Source organism: Momordica charantia (genome assembly GCF_013281855.1).
Source record: "Momordica charantia cultivar OHB3-1 chromosome 9 unlocalized genomic scaffold, Mcharantia_2.0 BLBB01000009.1, whole genome shotgun sequence".
Classification (NCBI taxonomy): domain Eukaryota; kingdom Viridiplantae; phylum Streptophyta; class Magnoliopsida; order Cucurbitales; family Cucurbitaceae; genus Momordica; species Momordica charantia.
The window spans coordinates 18,367,104-18,390,670 of record NW_028275167.1 but is presented as its reverse complement, the minus strand read 5'-3'; the positions used below and the strand labels follow the sequence as shown (position 1 = coordinate 18,390,670).

The 23,567-nt window shown below is 32.7% G+C and overlaps 1 long non-coding RNA gene and 2 pseudogenes across 2 annotated transcripts; all 3 read left to right on the top strand.

Annotated features, from left to right (window-relative positions):
- Positions 1-11,935: 11,935 nt before the first annotated feature.
- Positions 11,936-13,403, top strand: LOC148209125 (uncharacterized). The gene is made up of 2 exons (XR_015787182.1): positions 11,936-12,228; positions 13,327-13,403. It is a non-coding gene; the product is annotated as an uncharacterized LOC148209125 (long non-coding RNA).
- A 1,741-nt stretch (positions 13,404-15,144) lies between these two features.
- On the top strand, positions 15,145-16,547 carry LOC148209124 (uncharacterized; annotated as a pseudogene).
- LOC111021601 (uncharacterized) lies at positions 16,377-22,387 on the top strand (annotated as a pseudogene). The gene is made up of 15 exons (XR_015787188.1): positions 16,377-16,431; positions 16,573-16,919; positions 17,010-17,638; positions 17,721-17,943; positions 18,264-18,352; positions 18,398-18,522; positions 19,169-19,224; positions 19,297-20,044; positions 20,166-20,372; positions 20,447-20,536; positions 20,613-20,768; positions 21,367-21,618; positions 21,692-21,778; positions 21,864-22,137; positions 22,233-22,387. The product of XR_015787188.1 is annotated as an uncharacterized LOC111021601 (transcript).
- The last annotated feature ends 1,180 nt before the right edge of the window (positions 22,388-23,567 follow it).

The window sequence follows — 23,567 nt, the reverse complement described above, 5'->3', positions numbered from 1 at the left end:
AGAACGTTGAAGAGTGAAGGGCATACTTCAAATAAAGATTCAGTACTAGTAGCTAGCAATTGAAAGAAGAAGAAAGACTTCGTACTGTTAGAGTTGATACGATGTGGTTCCGCTAAGTGGTGTTCCTTGATTTTTTTTATTTTCCTTTATTTAAATGGTTCCCTCAATGTTAATAGGTGTAGTTATTTTTCAGTTTTGCTTCCTTAATTTTTGGAATGAGGCTTCGTGGTAGTTTCTGTCTCTCTCTATGTATTATATATCCTGCTGTTTGCTTATATAAGTTAGGAAGATTTTTCTGAAATTGTATCTTGGTATCAGAGCTCTTATGCTCACGGTCAAATGGCTTCCAGTGAAATTGAAAATCCATCATCTTTTCCACAAGTTACTACCAATGTCTTTGTCTCAGCAATAAGTCTTCCATCACAAATGAATACCACATTTGGCCATCCCCAAGGGACTATGTTAACAGTTACATTTGATGACAAAAATTACTCTATTTGGAGAGGAATGATCCTTGCTGTGTTAAGGGACCATAAAGTTAATGGATATGTGTTAGGTACCATAGCAAAGTCGACACAATTTCTAGTTCCTCCAGAAATTGAAGGAACATCAAAACTTGCAATGAATCCTGAATGTGAAGAGTGGCAAGCTGTTCATCAGGCTTTGCTTGGCTGGCTTTTGGATCTATGATGCCTTCCATTGCTTGTGATCTTAGAAGTTCTAGACCTTAGAAGTTCGAGGGAAGTTTGGAAAGCTCTTGAAGATCTGTATGGAGCAACAAGAAAAGCTCGTATAAATGAATTGAGAAATGTTCTTCAAAACACCAATAAGGGGTCGTTGAAAATGTCCGAATATATGGAACTTATGAAACAAAAATATGAAAGTCTCAAGTTAGCAGGTGAACCTGTTATTATAAGTTATCTAATGTCTTATGTGTGGACAGGTTTAGAAGCAGAAAATCTTCTAATTGTGTGTCAAATTGAAGAAAAAGAATCAACCTTGTTGCAAGAACTCTATGCTACCTTGGTGGCTTTCAAAAATACCTTAGTAAGACTCAATATTGTTCCCTCTATTGATGTTACCACTGATGGAAGTGTTAATTATACATACTGTTGAGTGTGTAGTCCTAAACTCGTAGTTTATATTTATGTAAAAATAAATTTATAGTCAATAAAGTTATATTCAATCAATTTTTTGTTGCATTTACAGTATTGCATTGTCCAAATCCATTAATCTAAACATCCAAGGTTATTATCATGTAACCGGGACAGTATATTTATTGGCTTCCAAATTAGTGCTTCCACAAGCATTCCCAAAGAGTAGCCGGGAAGATTTTGGTGGTGGTGTACGTTTGAGATTACTTGAAGAAAGGTGCATCAAAAGTAAGCTTCTCTTTTCCTGTATTTTCCTTTTTTTTATTGTGGTTCTTGTTCCTTAAAATTTAATAACAAGATCGTCGTTTCCACCGAGGGATTAACGTACTTTCACATACGAAACAAAATTATGTGGGAAATAAACAATTCAACCACTCTCAAGATAAAGGAGGACAAGGTAGAGGGAGTTACTCCTCTAGTAACAACAAAAACAGTGAGCAAGGAAAGGGCCGTGGCAGGTTCAGTCCCTACAGAAGAAATAACTCCAAGTAAAGCTGTCAATTGTGTGGTAAATATGGACACACCGCAACAGTTTGCTATCGAAGGTTTGATGAAACCTTCAAAAACTCAGCTAATAGTTCGAAGAGTAGCCAGAACTCAGCATATATTGCGACGCCTGAAATAGTTGGTGAACCTAGTTTGTTGGCTAATAGTGTAGCTACTGACCATGTTACTTCTGATCTAACAAATCTGAATATCAAGTTTGATTCACTGGTAATGGTGCACTGCTTGTTGGTAATGGCAATAGGTTAGAGATTTTACACCTTGGACATACTTGTTTGCAAACCAAATAAGTTGTTCCTCATAAATTTCAACTCAAACATTCTTCATGTTCAAAAAATTAAAAAGAACCTCTTGAGTGTTGCTAAACTCACTGGTGATAATAATTCTTTGTCGAATTTCGTTCCACTTGTTGTTTTGTGAACAACAAGGAAACAAAAAAGGTGGTGCTGCAAGAACTCTTAAAGATGGGCTATATGAAACGAAGTTGCCTCTCCAAATCAACAAGCAAAGTCCAAAATCACACCAATGTCAAGTTTCATTTGCTTGAAAAAATTCAGCTGGCAATAGTTTGCACTTGAATTATACCAATAGGATTAATTATACTTTTGTTGTTAAGTCTTCTGCTTCAGTTTGTAATGTTTTTTTGGATGTCTAGCATAAAAGACTAGGTGATAAGATGAAAATACACACATATTTTATATATTTATTTTACATTTTATTAATTTATTATGTTTAAATATTTGAATTTAATTATAATTTATCATTTTGTGGTTGATTGAAGATATTCAAGAATAATAATTTAAAAGACCAATTTTAGAGGATAATGCATACTTCACCAAATTAGGGAGAGCTCAACGGATAAAATACTGACACAATTATTATGGCTGGATGCTTCAATTTGAGATTTATGGATTTTTAGGATATTTTGTAAATAAAGAAATATAATCAAAGTAGGAAACATTATCCTAAATTGATTAGTTACTCTTTTATTTAATTTGTTTTCTTTTAAACAAGATCTTCCCAATTAGTCAAGAATTCCTTATTAGAGATAATTCATCTTTAAAAGAGAATAAAATTAATCTTTATAAATAGAGAAGCCTTATTGGGAGATCCATGATCCAAGTTCCAACGAAAATAAGTAATTATTTTGGAGGGCCTCGACAACCCTTACCAAAATTGGCGCCGTTGTCGGGGAATCATTATTATTTTCTCATTGTTCAATTTAACTGTTTATAACCCATTCTTCTCAGAATATAAACTACAATTCGACCCTGAAATTGAAAGGACATTGTGGCAGTTAAGAAGGGAGGGAAGACTATGTTTGGAATTCAACGAAGAAATGGCGGATAGAACACTAAAATAGCTTGCGGCACCAGATTTGAATCATCAACCTCTTTGCATAACTTTTCCTAATATTGAAAATGATTTTAAATTGAAATTTGGATTAATACACTTACTTCCTATTTTCGTGGATGTGCAGGTGAAGATTCTCATAAAAAATTGAAGGAATTCCATATTGTATGCTCTGGAATGAAACCACATGGAGTGACTGAGGAGCAAATCAACCTTAAAACTTTTCCCTTTTCTTTAAAGGATCAAGCAAAAGATTGGTTTTATTATCTACCTTCTAGATCAATCACAACATGGAACGATATGAAAAAACTGTTCCTAGATAAATTCTTTCTTGCATCACGAGCTGTAAATATTAGAAAGGAAATTTATGAAATCACGCAGATCGATGGGGAGACATTGTACGAGTATTGGGAACGATTTAAGAAATTATGCGCTAGTTTACCGCACCATCAAATCCCTGATCAACACCTCATCCAATATTTTTACGAATGATTATTACCAATGGATAGGAGTATGATCGATGCAACTAGTGGAGGAGCTTCGGTAGACAACACACCAGAAGCAACCAAGCAACTAATTTCAAACATTGCTGAAAACTCCCAACAATTTGGATTTAGAACGGGAAAAGCTATTACACAAGTCAATTAGGTAAGTGAACTTAAATGTCAAATATTTGATCTAACTGCTTTAGTTCGTCAAATTGCTGTAGGAGAAAACCACGTGAAATGTACGCTCTTCAAGGACATCCTACAAATACATACTCTCAATTTCAGCAAGATTCCATTCAGGAAGCCAATGATAGGGAGATATTCTAGTCCTCCACAAAGAAACTATGATCCATATGATATCATTATAGTGAGAATGGAGAGACCATCCAAATCTAAGCTATGGGAATCAAAACTTTATTAGACCACCTTCACCTCCTATGCAAACTCAAGCTTCAAACTCAGGTATGTCTCTAGAGGAAATTGTTAAAAATCTTGCTAATATTACTCTTCAATTTCAACAGGAAACCAGGGCTGGTATGCAAAATTTGGGCAACCAAATTACCCAACTGGCTACATCGGTGAGTAGATTGGAAGCTTCAAGTTCTGGAATGTTAACCTAAAAAATAAAAGTGAATCCAGAAGTGAATCAACTGGAGAACTTAATGCGGTTATGCTGAGAAATGAAGAGGATATTCCTCTAGTATCAATTCCAAGTAAGGAGAATAAGCTGAGGAAAGAAAAGAGAGAAACTTCTCCTAACGTATCATGTAGAATAAAAGTTGATCCTCCTTTATCTCTTTCATCTTACACTATTACCTCCTTTTCCTAGTAGGTTTTATGAACAAAAAAAGGAAGATAATGAAAATGAGAAAGTAGAGGTATGTAAGAATCTGTCAGCTATCATGAAAAATAATTTACCAGAAAAATACGAGGATCCAGGTATGTTTTCATTACTGTGTGTGTGATTAATAATAACAAAATTGAACACGCCATGTTAGATTTAGGAGCTTCCATATATATCATGCCATTTTATATTTATCAAGAGTTAAAGTTGAAAGACTTACAAAAGACTGGTGTAGTTGTTCAATTAGCTTAGCATTCTTACGTTAACCCTCTCAGAGAAAATTCAGTATGTTAAAAGGTCGTTGGGCTATCTTAAGAGGGTAGTCATACTATTCGGTAAAGATATAATCTCGAACAATTACAGGGTGTTGCCTTTTGCATAATCTCATACAAAAAGAAATGTGGTTGATCCATATGATGAACGAATTGAAGATGATGTTTTAAGTAAGAGAATGGATGGTGAACATATAACTTTTGTAGAAAGTTCTAGTGAATGGAGTCCTTTGACAGATTAATAGGCTAAAGAAATGTTTAATGAGTGGCAGAGCTAGTAATTGACTTTTGTAATATTATGTTTTTGTTTTCTTGTAATGTTTGATGTTTAGTTTGACCCTATGTTTTAGTGCACGTATGAATCATTTTAACATTTTGATTTTTTGTAGTTACTGTTTTGAGCTATTGTATCTAATCTCTTGAATTAATTATATCATTTCCATATAAATATTTGTGGTTATATTTGAACATGTAGTTACGAGTGACAAAAAAGCAGCTAGTAGTAAAAATCGTCATGTGTGGACATATTTTGAAGATATGAAATTGTTGGAATGTTTGTGTTGGAGCTTGTCCATGTTGGAGGATAGCGAGGAGATAATGGGACATTTAAGGCTGTATATTTGCAACAATTGAAGAGATGGATGAATGAATAAATTTCTAGTTGCAATTTATAGGCAACACTGCAACTTGAATAAAGATTGTAATGCAATATTTGAAATATTAACACATATTTGATGAATGAATGAAGGTAAAATTTTATTTAATTGACTTATTTATTTTCTCATTTTTTATTGATCTATTTGTATATGTTCATAACACGAAATTTAATTGTTTAGTCTCATCCTAGTGCAAAAAAATTGAAAAACTAGTCATTTCCATAACATGATAATTTGACACTTATATTAGGGAACGATAAGGCCAATGGAGTAGGCACTCAAGGACCTATGGACATGCCTAATGTTCACTAGTAGACATTCGGGCTTCAATAAAAACTGACATTAACATAATTCATGACAGTTATATTAAGGCAATAAGGAAGAAGAGAACGTGACATTTATTGAAATATTATCATCAATATAATTAGAACGACTGTTATAAACTATCACGAATCGATCACCACAATTTAAAGATGTTACAAATTACTTATTTATTGATAGTTATAAACTAATCTCTTGAATTGACGACAATTTATAATTATCACAAATAATATTTTTATGACAACTAATAAATGTCATGAAAATGTTTATAATGACAAATTAACAATGTCATGGAGCATTAAATAATGATATTCTATACATGTTACGAAAAAATGTATAACGACAATTGAAACTATCATGGTATATTTAATAATGACATTTTATTTAAAATCACGAAAAATTGTATAATGACAACTTAAAAAAGTCATGGAACATTAAATAATGATATTCTATACATGTCACGAAAAATTTTATAACGACAATTTCAAATTATCATGGTATATTTAATAACGACATTTATTTAAAATCACAAAAAATTATATAATGACAACTTAAGTGTTTTCGACAAGGGTTTAAAAATGTCAATAAAAGTTCGATAATGACAATTTTTAATTATTATGAAATGGTTTTCAAATATTTCTTTTTTGTCATGAAACCTATTTTGTTGACATTTATAAATGTAATTTTTTCATATAAACTTGTTTTGAAATGTTTTAAGAAACCGCTTCCCATAATTGTACATAGTACCTATCAATTGAGACGTATTTTAGATACAAAAACATATATATTTATTAGTACAGCAACCCCATACAAATACAAAATGTGTATACATATAGTAAATTATATATACATAACATAAACAAATAATATTCAAATGTACATCAACATGCACATAAACAAACTATATTCCAAGTAACTGCTATCCCAACAAAAAATAGCCCAAAAGTCATTCTTCACTTCTAAGCTCGTCATGGTTCTCCAGGCTTTTCTTACAAGACCTAAGAAATGTATAAAAACCTAAAATATTTGACAATAGTATCCGTGAAATGTCAAACTACAAAATGTAGTTAACATATTACTATTATATGTTGTTAGAATTCATACCGCGTAAACGTGAAAGTACGTTAAGATATTTTCCTTAACATGGTACAAAAACTCTCACTCCTACTTTCTTGAACCTTCGCTCCCACAAACTAAACATATTCAAAACAAAAAATTATGAAAACATGAATCTAGCTAAATACATTGGTTTGTCCATAATGAACTCTCGCTCCTACTTTCTGAACCCTGGCTCCCACAAACTAAACAACATATTCAAAACAAACAATTAAGAAAACATGAATCTAACTTCATACATTGGTTTGTCCATAATGAATACTCGTTAAAATAATTAAATATCTTTTTCTCTTACCATACAAACATAACATACACAAGACAAAACTATTTTTTTTTTTTGGGGGGGGGGGGGGGCATGGTGATGTTTGGGATAAAGTACAATATTCAGATTAACTCGTGCACTCTAACGAGCATGCTATTCATAAATCATAAGATATACTTAGATAAAGAATAAAAACAAATTTATGACTAAGTATCATTTTTTAGATTCAACACATGTACCAAAAACACTAATTTGAACTAGGTATAGCCATAATAATTATATTATATTCTTCATTCCTATAGAACATAACAAACATGATGCATAACTAATTTTATGGGGGTGGTGATTGAGACAATATACGATAAGGATATAATGTCTACAACGAATAATTCCACTCTGACCAACACATGCTTTTCAATATCATAGGATATGTTTCAGCTCAATAATATAGTCAATAACATGAGACATGAATAGTGATCAAGAACCATACCTCAATAGAACATTACAATATATATAGTTGATAGCAACGGTATTGCCTAAAAGTAATCAATCAAATCTTCCATGCAACAAAATTTCAATCTTCTACATGCGGTGACCAACAAAATGCAAGATTGTGTGAATGCAGAAGCCATAAAATAACAACTACATTTGTTGTTCCTATCTCCATATGTGTTCACACCATCAGTTGATAAACCCCAAACGTAAATTTCTTGATTCCAAACCAAAATCTTTGACTAACCTCCAAGAGGGAGAGTCAACTGGATGACACAAAATCTCATATATTTTCCTACCTATACTATGACATGTCAAATTCTTAGTATGATCGAAGCTCCTAAATAGTCTAATGAATCTTGGAATTATCGGAAAGTACCACATCTGCTTAGTGGGAACTCATTCTCTCTCCTTTGTTGTATTCTTACTTAGTTTCCATCTAGGCAAACTACAGTAAGAACATCGGTTCATGCGTGCATATTCTTTTCTGTACAAGCAACAATCATTAGGACATGCATCAAATTTCTTGTAATTCAAACCTAGAGCACACAATGTTTTTTTCTCTTTGTACATGAATTTCGACATTTCATTCATTTCTTGTAGAAGATCACTTATTACAAGTAGTAGTTCTGAAAAAACTCGAATTGCTATACCTAGATCGTACTTTCAAGCTGTATAATCTGACTAGAGTTGACAACTTCGTGAACTTTTTACATCCAGGGTATAATGGTTTCTTAACATTATCAAATATGTTTTCAAACGATTTTGATACATGTAAACTTCCATCATAAACAGTCTGAACTATGTCAATCACATCAAACAAATCATTATCATCTTCATCATTCTGATTGAACTCATCATTCAACTTATCCTTATCTGTTCGAGGTGTATATTATTCATCATGCCAAAACCATACCCCATAGCTTTGATCAATACCGAGTTCGTACAAGAGATTTCTAATGGTTGCAGCATTGTTAGCTATATAATTTCAACATTTCAAGTAGGGACAACGAATAACATTAGAACCACTTCGCATGGCGAAACCCAAATTCGATGATTGACTCGATTCCTAAGTCATAATCTTCACACAATCTATGTTTTTCATCCATGATTTATCCATTGTCTTGATATTAGGCAACCTATTTATTGATGACATAAATAATTCAAGTATCATGATAGTGTGATTAATTATCTTGCTCAAGTAAGTTAAATAAATAACAAAAAGATACTAAAAGAAATTATTATGTTTCCTTACAAAACTTTTGTAGGAGTTGATTAATTGAATATATCACTTTCTTAGTTAAAATCCCTACCTAGCAAGAAACTAAGTGTCGACCGCTTATCGACGATATTCTATATATCGTCAATATATGGTCAAAATGTCGAGAAAATATCGACATTCCAGCAATATAATCCAACATTTCATTAAAAATTAAAAAAAAAATTAACTAAAACACTAAACCCATAAGATAGCCCTAGCCCATCCACTATGTATAATGATGGAGATGAGTGAAGGAAAAGGGGGAGGGGGAGGGGATCGTATAGGATGCGGTCCCTCCCCCTTGTAATCTTTTCGATGTGGGACGGGGGCTTCTCTCTGCCCTGCTCCTTTCTTTTTTTTTTCCTTTTTTTTTCTTTTTTTCCCCTCTCTTTTTCTTATAATAATAATATTATTATTATTTAAATTTATTTATTTATTTTAATTTTTACTATTGACTCGTCTTCTTTTATTCTTGTTGATTGTTTTTAATCTTAGACCTATTTTTCTTTTCAAATTTAATTATAAATTTTCAAACTTATCCTTCAATTTTTAATAACCCAATTTAATCCTCATGATATATATACATTGTGTGTATATATATATATATATATATATGAATATTTCATATCTTTTGTTCAATTATGTAACTAAAAACTATATTTGGTTATAAATTATTAATAAAACATAATTAAGCAACATTAGACTTCAATTTACTAATTCAAATTATTTTCATTAATCTTCGTTATCTTATTCCGACATTTCTATCAACATCGACAGTTTCATAAGTAAGTTACTCATATTTTTCCATATGATAGATATAAGTGATCAATTATACTTTAATTAAGCTATAATTAAAGTTTTATTTACTAATTAAAATAATTTTTATTAATTTTCACAATTTCATGATTTTTTCCCAAATATCCGTCAACATTGACATGTCCATTATCATGTCCGTAAAATCGAGACCTCGCCATTTACATTGACATAGACATTTCGAACCTTGCTACCTAGGGAAGCATTATGTTTTAGATGTATACGTACATAAAGCTATGTGGAATAAGTAAAAGAAAAAATAAAAATGTAAGCATGATTTTAATAGTGATTTGTCTTTTATTGGTATTCGACTAGTTGCTGATTCAAATCTAATCCCTATTAACGCATATTAATTGACATGATAAAGGTTAAAATGTCATGTTATTCTCTGTACTTTGAAACTTAATATTATATTTCACTACGTGTATTTTCGAATGTATAAATTTAGTCACTCTACTTTGAATAGGTCTTCAAAATGAGGTTCTCAATATTGTTAGTATGCAGGTGAAATTAATTTTTTATGAGTTGGCAAAATAATACTAATAATTTTCATGCAAGAAATAGTTTAGTGGATAAAGCACCTATTACCATCTTTAAAGTCAACGGTTCAATCTTCCACATGAAAATGTTGAACTAAAAAAAAGGAAAAAATAAAAACTAACGATCGAGACTAATTTTAAGGTTTATTCAAACTACGTCAACTATGGAGATGGACAATATGATTAAACTTGTCTTGAAATTGCAAGAGCAGGAGATCATCCCATGAAGGGCATTGTAAGGAGGAGCATCCCAAGAAATAAACTACCATAAACTCATTGAAAGAAGAAGTTTTCTAGAAACAAATAAACTTGCAATCTATTGATGTGCAAAATGATAGTAATGGTTCCGAAAATTGGTCCCTAAAATCAATGTTTAGATATGGATGCTAGCAAAGATCTAAAAATAGTATTTAACTTGGTTAGTCAAACAATTAGACAACTCTAATAAGGTATAATTAAACTAAACCATCATGAAAAAAACAAGAAGGTAGGCAATAGGCAAAGATTTTGGCCATTGTGGCAAACCAATAAACTAACTATCAAATTGAAAGAAGTGACTCGAAATAAAAAAAGTAAGATAATTGACCACAACTATTGAGCATTACAACATTCAATTTCTTATAAATAAAACATATAATAAATGAGATTAATAATAAACAAATAAATAAAATCGAAGTTGTTCCATTTACTTCACTCTGCAATCACCATCTCATAAAACAAAAGAACTATACGAAATAAAAGTAAAATAATATTCTATTGCGATCATCTCCACAACAATCACCAAGATCTAAAGCACAACCAACCCTAGACACCATTATTCGAAATCAACAAAAACAGATTCAAACGTTGAAACAGAAAACAAAGAAAAGGGGGGCATCGTACCAAGAAGCTGAAATTTGTCTCTGGTCCAGCAATAGCAACTGAATTCTCAATAGTAAATCCCAAACAAAGATCACTCAAGCAGGTGATGGCACTATCGAAGTCTTTGCCACATTCTTCAAGGGCTATCACATGCCTTGCAAATTAAAACTTAATAGGACCACTTCAATTTCATGCCCAACTAAGATGAATAAGTTGATAATTAACAATTGAGGCGTATATAACAGGAGAAATGGAATAATTCAATCTTCCTAGGGTGTATATCACAAAATTCTATAAAGAATCATGAACCCTTTTCTCCCTTTACAACAAACACTGCACACCCTTTTAAGTCTCTTAGAGAACGTTCTAAAGCCGTGTCAATTTAGTTCACGTACTTTAAAGAATGCTAGTTAATTTAGTTTTAAACTTATAACAATTTAGTTCCTAAAGGATTTTAATATTGCTATATACCAAAGATTGATACAAATTATAATATTCAAAATTTGGAGACTTAATTTAACAATTATTTATAACTTAAACTTATAAGTTGTTACCATCATACTATACTTCTTGAGTCAAAGAGACACATTTTTATTACAAGTAAACACATAAATTTACTAGAAGAAATTTATATATTACTCTATATCCAATGAATCAAGGAAGAAAAAAGAGACAAAATACAAAACAAAGAGTCATGTTTGTAGGCTCTTATATAAAAAAAAATAGGACAGAAGCCGCTTTTTAACAATAGAAGAAACCCTAATAAACAGTCATTAAGGATCGTCACAATTTCAATCTAATCGAAGAGAGATCTTTCAATTTCATCTCCAAACTATATGGATTGAATACCTTTAAAAAAAGGAGGAAAAATTATTGAGTAAGAAAAGTACCTCAAAGTTGGAATAGAGTAAGTTGGGTTTGGAGGTTCTATCACTACAAGAAATATAGTTATTTATAGCTCTGTGAGATAGCATTTTGAAAAATAAGCTATGGTAGAAATAAAAAAAAAAAAAAAGGCGGACAGACTAAAAAAAAAAGGCGGCCAATTTTTTCCAATTCTCCCGTGAAATTTGTAGCGTCACCAATGTGAAGAGCAAAACCCCCTTTTTCTTCCCTCATTTTCCCCTCTCGTGAAAAAGTATCGTATCCTTCATTCGAACATTCTCTCAGTGCAAAGCAATCCACCTCTTCGTGTTCGGCTGTTTGCCCACGCCATCGGGATCTCCAAGTATCAACACGCTGCTGCCGTCAAGTTCTTCGGTATCCGCACGTCGCCGCCACTGCTTCTACAGGTATCTACAGGTTCATCGTCGAGTTGTCCAAGTTCGCACACCCCCTTCACTTTACTTGTTTTGTTTGTCGCTTCACTCTCCTTGTTCCATGTCCAATGTTCCAAACTCTTCAATTTATAGTTTAGGGATTTTTTCGCTTTTGGTGTAAAAACATATTGCATTTTTAAGTTTCAATCTCTAATATACACCTCACAACTGTTGAAGGAGTCGTGCAGGGCGTCTCAGAGAAATTGCTCGTATTCGTTCTCTTCGAGTTCGTTTCTCTATTATTTTTGCTTCTACTACTAATTTTGACCTCTGTCGCTTTTCTATTTCCCAATCTTGATTTGTTTCTTTGATTTGGGTTTCCAGATTATATGTGTGTGTTTGACAAGTTGGTGGCTGATTTTTCTTTTTTGTGTTTTTATGATTTTCAAGCGGTGGATGGTTTCTCTAAATGTGTGGTGACTGGCTTGCTTTTTTATGGGTTGGAGTGTTGTGTTCCCTTAAATGGTGTTGTTTTGGGTTGTAGTGGTTTTTTATTCATCATTCTTAAAATATTTTTGAGAGATTTCTTAGAGAGGTAGAAAGAATTTGTAATAATGCGACTTTCTTTTAAGATAAATACGCGTTCTCGTACATTATCGATTCTTTACCAAAGTCAACAAATAGGTCACCATCAGAATAAGAGATTGTGGCAAAAAGAAGACAAAGGGATTTTGTTATATATGTAAGACTTAAGGATGACAAATCATTGAGAAAAAGGAGGCTGAGACTTTAGGATTCTTAAATTGGCATAAGCAAAATGAGGGCTGAAACAAAACAGCTAGTTACTGTTACTCTTGCGATTGGGAATAACACTATTAAAAAAATAGAGGATGAGCTAGTGTAACCCATATACCTTTAAACTTCTCTTCTTTAGTAGTACCGAGCGTAGTGTTAATAACCTAGGTTTGTTTAGGAGGGAGAGTAGGTTCACTGTAGTTTCCTTGAGGTCTCCATTTTCTTTTCCCTTTTTTCAGTGTGAGATTTTTAAAGGTTTGACTCAATCTCTTTTGTTTGATTGTGCTAAAAATATTATTGATTTGTATTCTATTAAAAGTTTCCATTATTGTGCAGAAAACCGTTGAGTAGTGGCCTTCATATTCTCCTTGGAGGTGTTTGTGCATTAACAGTAGTGATTTTCTTCCGTTTTGTAAGTAACTTGCAATTTATATGGTCATGCTTCTGAACTTGCGTTGTCTGGCATTTAATAACATATTTTACGTTGGCATCAATGATTTTATCTATGAAACTTAACGTTCACAGGCCTATTAAATGCTCAACTTCCTGAATTTTTGTTGAATGTGTATGTCCCAAATGAAAAAGGACTTTGAGTTTTCCCCTGGACTTGCATTTGTGATCTTAAAGAATTTGTGTTTTGCCTAAACTCTATCTAAACAATAAATAATTATCATAGGTAGAATTTAATTGATTAGCTAGCTAAACATGATCTCTTATTATATACTTCATTATTCGGGCATAGGATTTGGATACGTTATTAGATATGCTCTAATTATTCAACTAATGGTCGTAGAACAAATAAACACCCACGTACCAGTTTTTATTTGCTTGATGGTGTGCAAAATCTTGGGCATCTTTGACACTTCCTATTATCTCCAAATCAATATGTTCGCTAAAAGCTTCATTTTAGGCCAAAAATTGCAGATAGATCACATAAACAGGAGGTGGAAGTAGCTCTGCTAGTTGGTGTTGATTTACCTTCTTTGTCTGCAATATTCCCAACTGATTCTGTACAGGGAAGGATGCCTTTTTCAAGGACTTGAGGTACGAGGGAAGACTTGACAAGAATTTCGTTCAGAAAATAATGGTCATTGTGAATTATTTTTCGTATACATAATTTGTTCCCTTGTCATTTTTCTTTGCTAATTCAACAAAGATAAACATCTTGACAAGTAAAGGGGAGTGTTTTTTCCCCATCGATAATGGTTTATTATTGTGTTGTCCTATTTGGATAGAGATTATGTTTAGACCGAGGTAATTGGCTGAATGAGGAGATGATGGTTAGATTGTTTATGCAATGAAACATTTATGAGCTTTTTTGTAAAATATAGATTATTATCTAGATAATGTCGCTAAGATAGCAAATTGTTTCTAGAATTTTTGTGAGAGTTATGCAATTTATGTACTTTCCTTGAATTCTATTCATGTGCTCATGATAGGGAAAAAATAAAAAATTACTGATATGCTCTATGGTATTGTGTGGCTTATTTTTCTGGTATTAAATTACTAGTTATGTGTTTTGTTATCTTTATTATTTATCTATTTCTACCTTAATCTGGAGTGTTAGATTTGAAGAAGATGGGTTTAGAGGAGAGTTTGATTTTTTAAACTTAATCTAGAGAGTGAGATTTGTGTTATTGGTTTGAGTTTTTTATGCCTTCATTTCCTTACTACAGATTAAGATCTAATGAGAATATTCTACATCTGAACCTATAATTTACATGTCCTAACTTTTCTGTTTTCGTGGAGTTCAGATCTTTTACAAGTCCTTCAACAAGAGTTTTGAAGGCCGCTGGATCGTGTCCAAGAAGGACGATTATCAAGGTTAGGTTTTGTCTTCTTTTTCAAGATTATTCCATGATATTATTACTACAACAAATAATACTTTTTATAACATGGGACTGATGTGTTTCTAAATTGTCAGGTTAACCTGATTTCCTTGGATTATTTTCCTTCTTAATGCCAAACTTTTTGTTGTCTTTTATTTCTAGACTCAAAATTATTTACTTCTTTGCTTTGGTTTGATTTTGTTTGTAGAGGCTAATTGATCTGCACCATTGTACCTAGTACCCAACATCAGAGGAGTTGAGTATTGAAAAGCAAAATTCAAGGCATTTGATTTTTGGGGACATCAAATTGTTTATAGAGTCAAGAATGATTATTTTGCGAAGGTAATGAAATTGTTGGATTATGAATTAGAATGGCAAGTTTGGATTATGAATTTTGTGTCTGTGATGAAGTGAATTAAGATATTGGAACTCTTTTGTATTATTTTGTCCTTGTTGCAATTTTGTCTGGAAGAATGTTTGATAAAGATTGGATTCATTTGAACATGTATGAGTATATCAAATATTAATTAGTAATAGCTTGAACAAATTGGTTATATTAATTTGTTGAGTTTTATTTATTAATTTATAGAGCTACGGATGAATACTTGCGGGGTGCATGAAACTTTGTCGAACAAGTGAAAAGTAAGTCGGATGGGGTGGACAAAATATTATGTCCCTGCAAGTTATGTAGGAACATGAATCACCAAACCTTTGATTCTGTGTATGAACATTTGGTTATTAAAGGTATGGATTTGACTTATAAGATTTGGTATCATCATGGTGAAAAATTGCCTTCAATTGGATGCCAGTATTTATTTAATGGTGAAACTTTTAGTAATGCTTCACCCATAGGAGACGAACCAATAGATGAACCTCGACCTTCTACAGACAAGGCTTTCACCAAAAAATTTTCTAATGCGAACACTCCATTGTATCTATCGTGTACGAAATATACAAAATTGTCAGTTGTCGTATCCTTATATAAGATTAAGAGTGCTAATGATTGGACTGATAAGAGTTTTACAAGTCTTTTAGAGCTCTTACATGACATTCTACCCCCTGATAATATCATCCCCAAGTCTACCTATGAAGTGAAGAAGTTCTTAAAAGTATTTTATTTAGGATACAGAAAAATTCATGCCTGTGGGAATGACTGTTGCTTATTTACTAAGGAGAACAAAGATTTGGATAGTTGCCCAATTTGTTCGCATTCTCGATGGATGGTAGATAAATGCACCAGGCGAATGAAATGAGGTGTTCCTGCTAAAGTGCTAAGGTATTTTCCTCTCATCCCAAGACTTAGACGAATGTTCAGAACTCATGAAGTAGCTGAATTAGTACGGTGGCATATAGATCATAAGAGCAATGATGGAAAGATGCACCATCCAGTTGATAGTGTGTCATGGGAGTCAGTTGATGTAAAATGGCCAGATTTTTCTAGTGATTCACGCAACTTATGATTTGGCCTATCCAGGTTAACCCATTTTCTGGCATTAGTAGTACATATAGTTGTTGGCCAGTAATGCTTGTGACATACAACTACCTCCATGACTATGTATGGCAAAGGAGAATATAATTCTGGCATTATTGATTCCTGGTCCCAAGCAACCTGGTAACAACATTGATGTTTACTTGGAACCATAAATTGATGACTTGAAAAAGTTATGGAAAGGAGTTAAAGTTTATGATGCAGTAAGCAAATCAAAATTCAATCTAAGAGCCATTCTTATGTGGACTATAAATGATTTTCCAGCTTATGGAAATCTTGTCGGGTGCATAACGAAAGGCAAAACTGCATGTCCTATTTGTAGGAAGCACACACAAGCTGAATGGTTGTACAATAGCAAGAAAGTATGTTTTATGGGCCATAGACGATTCTTACCTTCGTCTCATCCATATAGAAGGAAGAAGTCCTGGTTTAATGGCAGATTGGAAGAACGGCAAGCTCTTAGAATCATGAACAGAAATGCAATTTATGGTGAACTTAAAGATTTTTTCAACCATTGGGGGAAGTGTGAGAAGAAAAAACGAAAGAAACATAAAGGGATAAACGAATTGTGGAAGAAACGATCTATATTCTTCGAGCTACCATATTGGAAGGTAAAAGCATCTTTATACTATCATTGTATATTTGATCTAACTTGAAGACATACATCGTTTACTAACTTCATTTGTTGTCGACCAATATAGGAACTTGTGTTGCGCCATAATTTGGACGTAATGCATGTTGAAAAGAATGTATGTGAGAGCATTGTTAGTACATTGTTAGATATTAGTGGAAAGTCGAAAGATGGCCTCAATGCTCGAAAAGATTTACAAGATATGAATATACGACATGACTTACACCTAGAAGAGTGTGGAAGTCGAGTTTACCTTCCTCCGGCTCCACACAAATTGTCAAGATCTGAAAAGCAATTATTTTTAAGGAGGTTATTTGACTTGAAGTTACCTGATGAATATAGTTCAAACATTTCAAATTGTGTTTCATTAAAAGAGTGCAAGATAACTGGAATGAAGTCTCATGATTATCATGTGTTAATGCAACAACTTCTACCTGTTGTAATTAAAGGAATGCTTCCAAAAGGTGCAAGACACTCAATCACACGATTATGTGCATTTTTCAATAAAATTTGCCAACGTATGATTGATAGAGAAAATATGTTGGAGGTTGAAAAAGAAGTGATTCATGCATTATGCCTTTTGGAGAGGTTTTTTCCTCCTTCGTTCTTTGACAACATGATTCATTTGGTCGTTCATTTAGCACGTGAAGTTAGATTATGTGGGCCAGTTCAATTTCGTTGGATGTATCCTTTTGAAAGGTATGTTATTTATCACATTCTAAACTTTAAGTGTCCATGAGTTGGAAATTTGAGCATCTTACATGTATTGTGATATTTTTAGATACATGAAGACGTTGAAGAGGTATGTTAAGAATAATTCACGTCCAGAAGGATGCATTGCAGAGCGTTATTTAGCTAATGAGTGCATTCATTTTTATAAGAATTGTGTCAAAGATTCAACGAAACTTGACAGCAGAGAATGTCGTAATGAGGAGTTCAACAACGATGTCATTCTTGAAGGCCGTCCTATATCATCTGGATCCCAAATTATATTATCTGATGATGTACTCCAAATAGCTCATCAATAGTGTTGTTCAACTCAGCCATGGTGGAACCATATATAGAGTGAGCATTTTATTTGCCCATTAGCATTGAGCGAATGTAATACAAATATTAATGTGTGGTTCATCAATATATATAAGGATGCATAAAACGAAGTTGTTGAGTTCGAATAGAAGATTGAGTGCTGACAACAATCTTCTAATGAAGGTTCACACAATGGAATTTCCACTTTGGTTGAAAGACAAGGTAATATACTATGCGCTTCCACGGATAGTGTAGTTATCACTAGTGATTCTAAATATGTGATTTTTTATTGGAATAGATTTCGTTAGATTCTGATAACACGATGCATTCAAATTTATTAAAGTGGCTTGCCAATGGACCACGGAAGAGTGCGATGTCTTATTCAGGGTACATCATAAATGGGCAACGGTTTCACATAAAGAGCATTTAAAGGTCAACTCAAAATAGTGGTGTTTCTATTGAGGCGACTACGTTATGTAGATCAAGTGCTACAGATGGAGTTCTGATTGTTGATCTAGTTACGTATTATGGAGTTCTGACAGAAATTCTCTTACTAGGTTATTATATCTATCGACTCCCACTATTTAAGTGTGATTGGGCAAAACTCCATAATAGAATTAAAATCGAAGATGGATTTACATTGGTTAACTTGCATCAAAGTCAAAGTCAATTTGAAAAAAAGAACCGTTTATTCTTGCATCACAAGCGAAACAAGTATTTTACGCCAGAGAACATGCCATATCTAATTGGTATGTTTTATTAAAAGCACCTCCTAGGGGGTTTTGTGAGTTAGACAAGTATGATGAGAATGCACACACAAGTTTTGTGGGTGAAGGACAACAATTTGCTACACTCAAAGAAACTGATGTAGATTTTAAAGAATGCAACTATACACGAGATGATTGTAAAGGCACCTTTATTTGATAACACTAGTGACCATTTTGTAAACTTGCACAAATGTAGTGTTATGTCACAATATTTGTAAATTTGCAAGACTAATGACCATTTTGTATATGATAACACTAGTGACCATTTTGTAAACTTGCACAAATGTAGGATTAATATGTCATATTTTGATAACACTAGTGACCATTTTGTATATTGGCAAGTTTGTAGGTATTTTGTAAAGGTGAATATGAATATGATAATTTATTTGTGTGTTGTTTTAACTCTTATTATGTCATTTAGTATTTTCTATTTCAGGTAAAATTCGTAGGCCCAACAATTCACAATTTGGCATCATGAAGACAAATGCACCGGTAAGTTAACTTTAATCGTTTTCCTATTTATGAAATTAGTATATACTAAATATTACTTTTTTGTTTCTTTAGGACTTGCTAAAAAGGAAGGGCATTATCAAGAAATGGAAGAGGTCGTCAACTACAGGACCATATGTCGTTGAACCACGACGTTCTGAGCGCAACGCTGAAAAGAATTTTTGGAGATTTGCAACGTCCTTTAGTATGGACTTAACCGACTGTGATGACAATGCATCATCCATTCAGACATCGTCAAAGAGTGTTAAAAGAAAGATAGTGGATGACGTAAATATTAGGGAGTATAGTGGAGTGAGAGAAAGTGAGATCCCACTTGTTTCTGAAAACCCAAATCATGAAAATGGTACGGATAGTCAACCCATGACTCCTCCCACACACATACATGAAGAAAGGGAAACTCATGTCGATCATCCCAATCCTAATGAGCTACACGAGAACCCTACAAGGCAACCTAATGTACTAGATTCTCCTGCTACTCGAACAAGGGGAACACTTCGTAGGTTAACACCTATCAAGGAGGTTCATATTGAGACAGAGGAAAATGGAGAAGGGTCTGAACCTTCTACCAAAGAACTAGAACCTAAAAGAAGAAGAAGACCTACCAAAATGAAAACAATAGCAGTTGAGCCACAATCAAAGCTAAGCATATCTTTTAATAAGTTTGGACAAACCTGTTGGTGATGCATCTGTTGGGTTGGCTTCATTTTTGGGTTCACTTGTTTGAGAGGTAGTGCCAATGAATCTTGAAACATGGAAGAAGCAATCAACAAGGCAGAAGAACGAATTATGGCATTCTATTCAGGTATTGTATTAAATATTTACGCATTCAATATCGAAGAAATTATTTATATTATTTTGCAATTAATATTGAATTATTTTACTACTATAATGAAGTATACTTTTTGCATAACTATATTATTTAGGCACGATATAATATTCATGAAGCTTGGCAGAAGAAATATTTTTTTGAGAAGATAAGTGGGCTATGGAGGGAAAGCAAATCTCAATTGGTAAGTCAAATTCAAACTGCTTCAACTAATGAGAAGTTGGCTAAACTAAAGCCAGACAATATTTCTTCAATGGATGATTGGATGGATTTTGTGAAGGAGAAGACAAGTGCTAAATTCTTGGTATGAAAACATATTGTTTCTTTGTTTCTTATTCACATGTAGGTATGTATTAACACTTTAAACATCATTATTAGGCAAAGAGTGAAAAATTAAAGGAGATAAAGAAAAAACAGCTACCACACACTTGTAGTCATAAAGGATATGCTCGACTGGCAGAAGAGATGGTATTAGATACATAATTTTGATAATTAGTATTACATATGACATAACTAAATAACTTTTAATTATTTATACATGTAGAGAAATATCTCTTCTACTCCAAATAAGGTTACGTGGGTAATAGTGTGGACAAAAGCACACATGAGAAAGGATGGACAGCCCGTTGACTCAGAAGTTGCTGAGACCATAGTATGTAATAGTGTATCCATGTCTTATGATTACCCTGCTGAGACCATAGTATGTAATAGTGTATCCATGTCTTATGATTACCCTCCCTCAAATGAACTGTCATTGTGAATATGTAGTTCATCTCAATTAGGTGTTTTAAGTTTATTGCATCTAGATGTTTTTATTATGACCTCCTCCCCCCCCCCTCCATAGACTATTATTATGCTATCTTTGTGTATGACTGTTCTTCTTTGTGGAGTTCACTATTAGTGGTAGTCTTGAGTTTGTTGTCTTCTTATGGTTATGTTGAGTTTGTTGGTATCATTAGTTTAAGTTTATTGCATCTAGATGTTGTTGTCTTATTGTGGTTATGTTGAGTTTGTTGGTATCATTAGTTGTGAATGACTTTTCTGAATATGGAGTTCATCTCAATTATATGTTTGAAGTTTAGTGTATCTAGATGTTTTTATTATGGCCCCCCCCCCCCCCCCCCCCCCCCCCCCCCAGACTATCATTGAGTTTGTTTTCTTCTCGTGAGTTTGTTCATTGTGTGGTTTTGTAGATATAGAATTGATATGTATTATTGAGTGTGTTAGTTTATCCATGGTAGTCTTTGAAAGCTATTTAATATCTTTAATCTTGTGGATGTTTTGAAACGTAATGTTAGGAGCGTTTGGATCAGAATACGAGTCATGAAGGTATGAGTACTAACACTAATGTGGTAGATGATGCAATCGGTAAAGTATTGGGTCATGATCATGGTTATGTAAGAGGATATGGACATGGAGTGACAAAATCAAAGTTTTTGTCTATGAGTCAAAAGGATAATACTATTACTTTTTTTCCAGAAGAATGCGACCGAATGACATCAGAAATGACTGAGTTGAAGTATTTGGTATCTTCCCTACTAGCAGATAAGGTAAAGTTACTTAGTGTTTGGTATTTTAAATGATTCTTTCAGACTCCATCATTTCTATACTTTGTACATATAGGCCAAGTCAAGCGAACAAAATTCCAATCATACTGGAAATGTACCGACGTCAGCACATGTTCCACCAGCAAACTTAAGTTCTCCACCGGTATGTTTAGTATTATATGTAAGTTTGTATTGAACTAGTACATAAATTTATTACTCTTTGAGATTTCCTTTATTGGTGAAATTAGAGTGTTACCATCAATGATAATGCTCCACGAAAGTGCATGTTGCTCGACTGGATTGGTTCTGGAAAAGTAATTGCTGAAGGAAGATGGTCTTCCAATGATCCATCAGTACTTGTGCATCACATCCCTCTCGGTCCAAATGTTGTACGAGTGTGGGTTGATACAGTGAAAAAACCAAATTCGTATTTATGGAGGCCCACATCTGATATGATGGTTATTGATAATGCTCTAGGTACTACGATTGCTTGGCCTGCTGATAAAGTAAAAATATAAATATGTAAGTAAATTTTTATTTGAGTTTAATTTCGTTTAGTTTATGTGGAAGCAAAACTAAAGTTTGATCTTACATATTTGTGTTTTGTTTTTTTTTAGGTGGGGATATTTGGCACTCATTTGCAGTACTTTTTGGGTCATGTTTCTAATTATCTATTCAGTTTTTCAGAATAAATGTCTGAGCTACATTCATGTATTTTATTTAGCTTCATATATAGTTTGGGATCTAGACTTAATATATGAACTTTTTATGATGCGTACGTTCTTGAAATTTGAAGATTTTGTATTTATGTACTTTTCAGAATATGAAATTAGGTTCCCTTTATGCTTAATTATGAAAAATATCTCAAATTAGGTTCCTTTTTGGGAATGTGAATATTATGCTGCAAATGTAAATAAAAAAAATGCTATGAAAGCATTTCTATAGTATTTTTGCAAAGTTAAAAAAATTTTGTCACACCACTTTATGACAGCTATTAAAAATTAATAATAACATAATTATGTAATATTTAATAGCGTTTAGCATAATTACAAAAAAACGCTATAAAAGTCAGAAACTTTCCATAACATCGGCTACTGCATCGTTTGAAAAAACGTTATGAAATCTTTATAATATCGTAAAAACGATGCTATATAAAATGCTATGGAATATCAACTATAGCGTACATGACAAGCTATAAAACGTCTTTTAAAAGCTATATAAAGTTTATAATAGCGTTTTCATTAATGCTATGTAAAGAATTTATAACATTTAAAATATGTAATTAGAATTGAACGTTGATCATAGCATGAAAAAAAGCTATGGAAAGTCTCAGACTTTTAATAACATCGCCTACTATCGCATCTCAAAAACGCTATAGAAAGTCTATGATAACGTTTTTTCGATGCTATCGTATATGATATTTGTTGTAGTGTATTTCGAGGGGGGGGGGGAGGGGATAGGGAATGGAGCAACAGCGAGCTTGGACGACGGACGACGGAGCGACGATGTTGGCAGCTTCGAGAGAGAAGGAGATGAGGAAGAGAGTTCAATTGGGGGAGAAGAAAAGGGGATTTAGGGATTTTAAAATCCGTTCTCCAACAATTTATTTAAAATTAAAAAAATGGTAAAAATCTTTAATTTGGTAATTATTTTAAAAACAAAAATTTAAAAACTTTTTAATTTAAAAACAAAAGTATATTTTTATAAATAATATATCTCCAGACTCTTATATACAATCGTTGGCCAGTAAAATTCACTTTTTGTGACTATTTTTCTAAATAATTGAGTCGTAATATTTTTTAAAAAAACTAACACAATAAAAATATTATTAAAATATTTAAAATAATCGGAAAAGTTCACTTTTCTCGACACTTTCTCAAAAGAGTCGTGAGTTGTAGTATTTAAAAAAAATTAAAAATAATATTACCGATGCTTTTTTAGAATGGTCGGAA